Here is a 10,621-nt window from a genome sequence, read left to right as displayed (position 1 = left end):
GGTGGGCAGGGCCCCGCGGCAGTGCCAGGGCTGCCCAGGGCTGCTGGGGCACTGTGCCCAAGGGCTCTGGGGCTCTCCTGGGTGTGCTCAGCTCTGGCCCTGCTGCCCAAACCCCATTTCTGCCATCTGCCCCCGTGTCCTGCTTTGAGTGCCTCTCCCATGGGATAATGGCAGCAGCCAAGCAATCGCAGCCCTCTGAGGGATCCAGCCCATCCCTGGGCCTGGGGCACACAGCAGCTGGGGCTGCCCCTGCATCCTGGCAGTGCCCAGGCCGGGCTGGGAGCACCTGGGGCGGTGTGGGGTGTCCCTGCCATGCCAGGGTGGCACTGGGGGGATTTGGGGTCCCCCAAGCCACGCTGGGGTTCTGGGGCAGGAGGGTGAGGCCAGGCTGGCACCGCCATTGGGTTTGTACCCTCTGGTGCAGCCCGGAGCTCCAGAGCAGCCCCCTGTGCACCGTGAACCTGTGAATTGTCTCCTCTGTGCGGGGTTCATTAGGAAGATTAATGAGGTGTTATTTCCCCTCCCTCACTGTCGGGCTGCACAGGGCCCTCAGTAATTTTCCCAGCTGTGCACAGCAGCCATTGCTCCTCCCCAGGGCTCCGGCAGCGCTGCCTTGCCATCAGTTCAGCTGCTCCATCCCAGCAAGTGCTATTTGTCAGCTTAATTAGCCCTAAAGGAAGCACTCCTTCTAAAACGAGACAACACTTTTGTTTTTCCCTGAGAAACACATCATGTTCTTAGCAGAGGCAACTTGTTTAAATGAAGGAGCTTTTCAGCTGAGTTTGGTGCCATTTTCAGGTTGTTCTCCAGCTCGCTGTGCCCTGCCCCAGGGCAGGCACTGTCACCTGCAGGAGAGGCCAAACCCTCCCTGAGAGCATGGCCGGGCTGGGGATTGTCCCTGGGCTCTGTCCCTGGGCTCTGTCCCCCTGCCCAGGGCTCAGCTCCCCAGACCCCTGAGGTGGGAAGGGACCCCAACACCAGCGAGTCCCAGCTGTGCCCCATGCCCACCCTGTCCCTGCCCAGAGCCCCCAGCGCCACCTCCAGCCCTTCCTGGGGTGTTCCTCCCTCCATCTCGGGCATTTCTGTCTCTGGTTTATTGCAGAACAATTCAGAATTGCTCGTTTTGCTCTCCTTCCAGGGTAAAACCTCCAGAAGGAAGCCTGGGAGAAGCCACAGGAATCCTGGCCGGTGTTGGATGTTTGCCCCTGACACGTGTGACCACAACAATCACTTCAGCAAAAACCAGCTGGTGAGTGAGGTTTGGATAAAATTAAACCATGTGGGAGCTGTGGGAGGGGGGGAAGTTGATATCATAAATAATATAACCAGTCAATAACCAATAGATCTGTACCCCTATGGCTCCAATAGACTTCCTTCTTCAGAAAGTGACGTGATCTTTTAAAAATCCCAACAACTCCCCAAAACCTATCCTCAAAAACCCAGTTGTACCTGAACATTCTATTTCAGCCCCGACCAGCTCCCACTGCAGCCCCCAGAGCCCCAGCCAGGCCAAGGATGGCTCTTTATTGATAACCTGCCCCACCAGCCCTGAGCTTCCCATTGCCATGGAGCTCTGCCTGCATTAACCAATAAATCTCCACAGAACCCAGAGAGTGGGAAGTGCTGTTATTCTTGTTTTATGGATGGCAAAATGAGAAGCAGAGAGGTTAATAGCAAGTCTAATTGGACAATAATTACCCACTTACCACACTGAAAATTAAGAAATAATCCTCCCATTGTCATTACATCAGCAGAACAAGGCAGAGCAGTGCTCATGTCCTCCCCATCCCACCACTCAGCCAAGCAGCTGACATGCAAATGAAAGCACAGGGAGCACAAGAACAGATAAATAAATTGTTCTTTCCTTGTTTAACATCTATTTTGCACCACTGAGTCACTCAGGATAGAGGAAAATTATTAAATTTCCTCTGGAATCTATTAGGACATGACAAAACAAAGGCAAGCTCCATTTGTAGAACACATCTGTTGGAAAAGAAATGGAAGAAATGGGATTTAATTACTGCTATGGACTGGTTTCACTTCGTTTTTCTGGGGAGGGAAAAAATGTAGGATAAAAATTTCTGCCTTAAAAAAGAGCAATGCTCTGATAATTCTGTCTCTCCTTATGTTTTGTGTTTCCTCTATAAAAGACCATTATACCAATGGCAAGCCCTGTATTGATTTAATACTCTGAATATTGGGGCTTCACTGACTCAATTTACAAAGGGAATTTCTCTTCCAAGTCAGCACTCAGAAGCTGTTTTGATAAGCACTGAAACTCCAATTTCAGTGTTATGAATGAAATCATAAGACACATTGGAGAAAATGTTTTATTTTATTTTGGGTTAGCATTTGAATTTAGGTCTTCCTTTCCTTTCCTTTTTTTAAAGGAAAATATCTGTTTGGAAGATGACACTTAAAAACCCATTTGTAATGAAATGGACTGGCTTCAGATTGCCGTGGGAAATGAGGAATTCAGCCTGAATTGTGATTTCAGTGGCTGAGGGGGCTCAGCACACACCAAAGGTGAGCCAGGCCCTGGCTGTTCATGGCAGCTCCCGGTAAATCCTTCAGTGAAGCAAACTTAGGAAATTGAAGAGAAACAGAAAAGCACTTTGCAGGTTTTTCCAAAGTCGGTAGCAGCCAATAGAAAATCATCATCTCTATCTGCTTGTGAATTGTGCAGCACAGATGTGGCTTCAGATTAAATCCCATAAAAGCAATCGATAAATCTGCAGAATCCAGTACCTGCAATTAAATTCTCCAGAGCTGCTCTCTAAGTACACAAATTGGGAACTCAGAAAGGACCTCTGCCTCTTGATGCATCATTTTTTTGCTGTGAATGCTCCTCCTAATGAAAAATGATGGCAAACAAAAATAGATTTTCTGTCATGGGGGTAATTGTTCTTTTTCTTAGTGCACTCCAAATATTTCTGTAAAGCATCATCTGCTCTTTAAACACATATTGTAGAACATCAATGGAAGTCAATACCCTTTGTCAATGAGTAAAATATTAAAAGTAATGAGCTGACCTGTTTCTTGTTTAGCTATTGATTGCCCCTGCTCTCCCAGGCTGGTTTGCCTGAAATGTGCAGTGCTGGGGATTTGCTCCCAGGGTCGGAGCAGCTGGGCTGGGGCGCTGAGCTCTGCTCTGAGGGGTATCCCATGGCCATTCCCATGCTGATGGGGGAATTAAACGGTTCTGGAATTGCCTTGGGTAAAACAATCAATGAGGGGCTGAAAGGTGGGGGCTCCTACTGATTTTATTTACACTGCTGTTGCTGTGAGTGGGGAAATGGTGCTTTGGGTGTATAGATTTTAATTAAGGCTGTGAACGACCTCTCAGAGATACAACTAAGATTGGAGGGAGAAATTAATTTTTGTGAATCTGAGCTGCCTGTTTCAGTAATTGTGAGGATTAAAAATGGAGCTGGGGACTGAAGATCCAGATTAAATTAACAGCAGAGTATTTTAAGTTCTGTTCAGTGCTGCTGGAGGTGGGCTGGGTGAGTGGCTGGCCAGGGGGGAAGGGAGGGAAGCAATTGTGGCACCTTTGGTCACGGTCCTGAAGCCTGACCTGTGCAATTCACCCTCAAAGGGATTGATGTGATGTGGAAATGCACCTGGGCAGGTGTGCTCTGGGAGCCCCTGTGCTCACCAGTGTTATCAGCCATTCTTTTTTTGGTTTATTTTATCAAAATCTTTATGCTTTTATACACCGGGATTGTTCTTGTACCTCACAAGAATTAGAGATATTTTTAGTGGATTTTCATTCTTATTTGGGTCAAGACTTTCAGTGGTGAAGGCCAGGGTGTGATTTTGGATTAACCCTTTTCCTGCCAGCACAGACGGTGCCTCGGTCACAGCAGCTGCCACCCCTTGTCTTGGCCAGCCTGGACCTGCTCCAGGGGTGTGGACACCAGCTCAGGCAGACTCTGCTGCCAGGCACTCCAGAAATACCCCATGGGCAGAAGGGAAAAGGACAAGGTCGCTGTTTGGGGGTTTGGGCTCCCTCCCATCTGCTGTGAAGGTAAAGTCTCTCCTAATGCTGCAGAAACTTTCAAATCCCTGCAGAAGCTGTGTGTGAAGAGGGGGAGTTATTGGCAGTTTGGCAGTGATGGAGCAGGAGAGAGAGTAAATGTTAAATGCACTTTACTATACAACAAATTTTCAGTTTATGGCATCCCAATACATCTAGAAATGCTGCTCGCTTCTGGCCAGGAAAATGCCATTCATTTTGCTATTCCTATTGCTTGGAAAAGAGGTGCTGTGCTCATGGTTATTTACAGTGTCCCAGCTCTGGGAGAGGCTGCTGTGCCCCCCTTCCCTCCTGTGGCTGCAGAGTTCCTGCTTGTTCCCATCACTGCTGCCAGGCCAGGACGGGCTCCTTTCCCCAGAAGTGGGTTTGGTGTGCCCTGAGTGTCAGTGGCCCTGCTCCAGACAGGTGACTCTGGGCAGAATGACCAATTCTCAGGTGTGTTTGGTTCTTGGCGCTGGCTGCAGAGTTCCTGCTCGTTCCCATCACTGCTGCCAGGCCAGGACGGGCTCCTTTCCCCAGGAGTGGGTTTGGTGTGCCCTGAGTGTCAGTGGCCCTGCTCCAGACAGGTGACTCTGGGCAGAATGACCAATTCTCAGGTGTGTTTGGCTCTTGGGGCAGCTCAGGGCTGTAACAAACACAACAGGCAAAGCCCAGTCCCTCCCTGGAGCCCTTTGCAGACACTTGTGTGCCCCATGGGACAGGGACAGCAGTGAGTGCCATGGCTGGGACAGGATGCTCATCCCTGGAGTGGGACCCCTCTGGGAGCCAGAGCTGTGCAGGGAGATGTGGCTGGCACAGTTCACTCATGGATTCACTGCCTGGGAGTGCTGCTGGCAATTACTGCAGTGAGATAAAAGTGTTCCAGGCAGAGAGGAGCAGGAGGGAGCAAACAGCCCCTCCGAGCGTGCAGAGGAGTATCTTGGTTTTACAGCTGCACACAGCATCCATCAAAGTGCCACCTGCACACCCTGGCTGCTACCTGGAGCTGCACACATCCCCTGAGCCCACAGCATGCATAAAACACACCTGGAATGAGGCAGGCTCTGCCTGTACATCCAGGAGGCTCAAAAAGTGAAGTACAGGGGATGTGTGTGCAATGCCTGCTCACAACAGAGGAACAGGGCTTCATTCCATCAGAGCCACCAGCTTTCATTTCTACACTTAGCAGGTGTCACTCTAAGTGTCCAGACTGAGTTCAGGTGCTCTCAGGAGCCCTCTGGGGCCCGTGCAGGTCTTGCAGGGTGCTCAGTGGCGCTGGGCAGGCAGTGAGGGCAGCTGTGGAGGGTTTGAAGGTGTCTGTGCACAATCATCCCACACTGGTTTGGGCAGGAAGGACCTCAGAGCTCATCCTGCTCCCCCTGGCCTGGGCAGGGACAGCTCCCCGCAGAGCAGGCTGCCCCAGCCCTGTCCAGCCTGGTGTCCCTCTGCAGAGCCCAGCCCTGAGCCCTCTGTCTGTCTGTCTGTCCGTCTGTCTGTTCCTCACGTCCCCTGGGCTGAGGTGGGGAAACAGCAGCAAAGAATAGGCTATTTTTATTTCTGTGTGCATCAAATCCTGGTTTTATAACTTATTAATGATGAATTGATCTCAGGAGATATTAACTCTGTATTTACAGAGTGTTTAGACATGCTGGGGGCTGTTTTAAATGTACCAGCTGCTCGGTGCTGATTTAAGTACACAGATGTTCTTATTAGCATAACATTCAAATTCGATGCCCTCCTTATCTGCATCCTGCCAAAGCACAAAAACAGCAAATCCACAGCCCGGGAGCTCCAGGCAGGAACAGCCTTTCCTCCCCTGGGACCTCGTCAGCTCCTCATGCCATGCCATCCCATCCCATCCCATCCCATGGATCCCATGCCATGCCATTCCATGCCATATGCCATGCCATGCCATGCCATGCCATGCCATGCCATCCCATCCCATCCCATCCCATCCCACGCTCCCAGCAGGTGCTGGGGATGGGCACGGGGGGTTCTTGGGGTGATTTGGTGGAGCCACCTGCTTGCAGGTGTTTGCAGCTGTTTGTTTGCAGCTGTTTGTTTGCATGGTTTTTCTGTACACATTTGTTTGCAGGTGTTTGTTTGCAGTAGTTTGTTTGCAGGTGTTTGTTTGCAGGTGTTCATTAGCAGGTGTTTATTTGCAGCTGTTTACTTGCAGGTGATTGTTTGCAGGTGTTCGTTTGCAGGTGTTTTTAGGTATTTGTTTGCAGGTGTTTGCAGGTGTTTATTCGTTTGCAGGTGTTTCTAGGTGTTCGTTTGCAGGTGTTTGCAGGTGTTCGTTTGCAGGTGTTTGCAGGTGTTTCTAGGTGTTCGTTTGCAGGTGTTTGCAGGTGTTTATTCGTTTGCAGGTGTTTCTAGGTGTTCGTTTGCAGGTGTTTGCAGGTGTTTGTTTGCAGGTGTTTCTAGGTGTTCGTTTGCAGGTGTTTCTAGGTGTTCGTTTGCAGGTGTTTGCAGGTGTTTTTTTGCAGGTGTTTGTAGGTATTTGTTTGCAGGTGTTTGCAGGTGTTTATTCGTTTGCAGGTGTTTCTAGGTGTTCGTTTGCAGGTGTTTGCAGGTGTTTATTCGTTTGCAGGTGTTTCTAGGTGTTCGTTTGCAGGTGTTTGCAGGTGTTTGTTTGCAGGTGTTTTTAGGTGTTCGTTTGCAGGTGCTCAGCGACAGGCAGCCCAGGACAGCAGCGTTTCCTTTCCTCTCCTCCCTGGGTGCTCTCTGTGCTCCTGCCGGGCCAGGGGAGGGGACAGGGCAGGGACACCCTGAGCAGCAGAGCCAGTGGCAGGGCTGGAGCTGCCTTCCCTAAGCCACCCTTCTCTCCAGGGACACAGCCCTACAAAGGACCTTTTGTTCTCCATTTTCACTTTTCCCTTCCAATTTCTACATTGTGTCGCAGAGAAACAGCAACCAACCAAACCTCTTCTTTATTTCACCTACCCACCAACAGGAATGGTACGAAATGTCACCAGGAAATCTCCACTCATTCCAGCTCGGCCTTCCAGAATGTGGGAACAACCACCTGGACTGATGAATATTTTAGGCCAGTATCCAATTTTAACTTAATTTTTTAAAACTTTTTTTTTAATTGGCCTTCCAGCATGGGATATTTTATATTTATATATACAGATGAATGCATATAGATGTATATATAGATATATATATGTGTGTGTGTATGTTTATATGTATGTATACCTGTGTACATATATATACAAACATATATTTATTTATATATACATATATTTTTATATATTTATTTATACATACATACATATATATATATATTTATATATATTTATACATATATTTATTTATGTGTGTGCGTGTGTGTGTGTGTGTGAGTGTGTGTGTATCCCCAAATTACATATTTTTGCTCTCAGTTTTTACTTGCAGCAGCTTTGGGCTGCCACCCGTGGCTCTGCCTCTCACTGCCCCATGTCCCTGCCTGTCCCCACCTGTCCCCTCTGCAGGGACCGAGCACAAAGGGAGCCCTGGGCTGGCTCAGCGCCACCGGGACAATCAGGACTGATGGGGACACGGGAGCAGCCAGGGCTGCACACCAGAGAATCCCCGGAGCAAACTGCACCCAGGAGCCCCAGCTCAAACCACCCCCCTCTGCTCGGCAATGAGGAAAGGCATCGTAAACAGCAGAGAGGAAATTTTTGCCTGGTGACTGCAAATAAGCACCCAGCAGAGCTGTTAAAAGTTGCTTGCTGAAGAGAAAAATATGATTCTTCCAGTTTTATGGGCCGTGCTCAGATAGCTCTTACTCCTGCGCCATAAATCCAATTTTCACATAGATTAAATGGAAAGGCAGCAGAGGCTCTGCTGAATAATGCACGGCTCGGGTCGGGGTGGGTCTGTGAGGGGCAGGGACGGATCCTGCTGCTGCTCACCCCTGGAGATGTGACCGGGCACCTGGGCTGCTCAAAGCCACCCCGGGGCTGTGACTGCACTGCCCCATCCTGCTCTCTGCCCAGCCCTGCGCATCCCTTATCCAAGCCCGAATGTTCCCCCAAACCCCGGGGTTAGGGCAGGGCTGGAGCAGGGCCCTGAGGCACCGCTGGCTCCGGGGAGGATGCTCAGGGAGGGCAGCAGGGACACAGCCAGAGGGACACAGAGCTGTCCCCTACGGTGGCATTCCTGAGCTGTTCCTGTGCCAGCAGGGACACAGGGATGTCCCCTAGGGTGGCATTCCCAAGCTGTCACCTTGCCCCTGCTGGCAGCAGCTCAGCTGTGCCGGGGAGGCATCAGGGTCCCTGCAGGGTCAGAGCCAGGAGAGCACTTGAGACTCCATGGTGGGGTCCAACGGGGGTCACAGGTCAGAGTCCCTGCTCTGGGGTTGTCCTTTGGCTGGAAATTAATGCTGGGATTAATTAATGAATTAATTACTGGAAATGGAGTTAAATACTGGTGAGGGCACAGTGTCCCTCTGAAAATGCACCCAGTGCCGGTTTCACCCGGCAGTGATGGGGGCTGCATGGAGGAGCTTCTCCCAGAGAACAAGGTCCCCTGTTGCACGTGGCAGGAGATCTGAGCTGATTGACACCCGATGGGATCACACAGCCAGCCTTTGTGAGCGAGTGCTGCTGGTTTCTGAGAGGCAGAGAAAGCAGCACTTGAGCACAGGAATAATTCATGGTTGTAGTTCTCTGGGAGGCCTTTCATCTCCTTGCCACTAAACGTCCCCCAAACAGGGAGCTCATGGTTTTCTCTGTGAGTGGAAGGCTCTGCCTGTCTCCTCCCAGCTGTGCCCCAGCCCCTCGTGGGGACCCCTTGGCCCAGCTGGGGAGGTGGCTCTGTCCCCTGGTCCCCAGAGTGCCACCAGCCCTGCTCTGTTTGGGGAGGTGGCTCTGTCCCCTGGTCCCCAGAGTGCCAGCCCTGCTCTGTTTGCTGTTTGTCACTGTGCCAGCATCCCTCTTCCCTCTTGCGTCCCCATGCAGGACAGACCCCTGGCCCCAGCCCCCCTGCCTTTCCCTGCTATAAGGGTTAATTTATTTCACCCACGCTGTTCTCCTGTGGCTGCCCTGCTGAAAGGGTTAATTCATTTAAACCAGCTCTTTCTGTGAGCTGGGGCTGGCTCTGGCAGCAGAGAGGAGAAGGGATCTGATTTTGCAGGCTGAGCGTGGCAGATGTGTGAGTGGGAGGGCTGTGAGGGAAGGGGGCTGTTGTTGTTTGTAAGGTGACCAAAATCTGCTCCAGCAGATTGAATCTGACCCAGTTCCAGCCCGGGGGTGGTGGCAGCTGACACGGCCCTGCTGTCACCAGGTGCAACAGAGCATGGGGGGTCCCTGGCCGTGGGGCTGGGGGCAGGGATGGGGTGGGAGCAGCTCTGGGGCACAGGGATGGGGTGGGAGCAGCTCTGGGGCAGGGATGGGGTGGGAGCAGCTCTGGGGCACGGGGATGGGGTGGGAGCAGCTCTGGGGCACAGAGATGGGGTGGGAGCAGCTCTGGGGCACAGAGATGGGGTGGGAGCAGCTCTGGGGCAGAGATGGGGTGGGAGCAGCTCTGGGGCACAGGGATGGGGTGGGAGCAGCTCTGGGGCAGGGATGCTGTGGAACAGCCCTTGACACCATCCCTGACCACCACAGCTGATCCCCAGACCAGAGCTGCCTCGTGCCCTCCCTGGCACAGACTCTCCCTGTGCTGCCCTGGGCTAGGGGGATTTGCAGGTTATTTGCCTGGATGTTATTTGTTATTATTTGCCTGGAAATATGTCTCACTTTAAGGTTCAGCCAAATGCAGTGAAGCTCAGAGCCCTGCCTTGGACTGGGTCTAACAGGTAACAAGCTGTGCTAAAGCACCCAGGTTTAAAAAGCTTTTCCACTTCCTCTGTCAGTGCAGGGGACACTTGCCTGGTGCCTGGGCAGGAGCTGGAGGAAATCTGGACTTTCTTTGTCATCCTTTTCTTTCTGTTCTCTTTTTAGAATAATCTGTTATTAATAGATAATTTAACAGACAATAGTAATAGATAATAATCCTGTTAGAGTAATTAGAATTACTCTGCACAAAACAATCTTTACAAACATCATCTTTACTCTCCAAAACGAGTCTCTGCCTTGGAGTTGCTGGTGAGGAACATGAAGCAGAGTTTGTGCCTGACAGGGTTTTTCTGCCGTGAACAAATGCAAGTTCCTCCCCTTTGGGGGTCCCCTCACAGCTCTCGTGGGCTTGGGAAGTGCCTCTGAGTCTGTTTTTGTTCTTTAAACCAGCTCTTGTTCCATTGCTGTGTCCAAACCTGCCACTCAGAGCTGTGAGGAGGTTGTTTTTAGGGGTTGTTTTTGCTCTGTCCCTTTTAACCCTCTCTGGGTTTGCAAATTAAAATAATCTTTCCCATCAGATTCAATTTCTAATTTAAATAAGTTATGTTTAGGCTGGGGACAAAACTCTTCAAACTGCTCAGGAACTGAGCAGTGAATCGATGGCAGAGCCAGTTAGTGATGCTGAGAGAATCAGGGGTTTATTGGAAGGGGTTTGGGAAGATGCACAAGAGGAAACCTCCCCTTTTGGGGCCAGAAGTCTGGGTATTTGTCTCTGAGAAGCTGATCCTTCCTGGATCCTTCCAGAGAATGGTGCTGTCTCCCCAAGAAGGCAGCA

General features: G+C 50.9%; 1 long non-coding RNA gene across 1 annotated transcript; it reads left to right on the top strand.

Moving 5' to 3' along the window:
- Positions 1-725: 725 nt before the first annotated feature.
- Positions 726-2,598, top strand: LOC131564994 (uncharacterized). Its single transcript, XR_009275423.1, has 3 exons — positions 726-798; positions 1,139-1,249; positions 2,391-2,598. It is a non-coding gene; the product is annotated as an uncharacterized LOC131564994 (long non-coding RNA).
- Positions 2,599-10,621: the final 8,023 nt, after the last annotated feature.

The sequence above is a fragment of the Ammospiza caudacuta genome, chromosome 16, assembly GCF_027887145.1.
Source record: "Ammospiza caudacuta isolate bAmmCau1 chromosome 16, bAmmCau1.pri, whole genome shotgun sequence".
Classification (NCBI taxonomy): domain Eukaryota; kingdom Metazoa; phylum Chordata; class Aves; order Passeriformes; family Passerellidae; genus Ammospiza; species Ammospiza caudacuta.
This window is presented reverse-complemented; position numbering and strand designations above follow the sequence as displayed.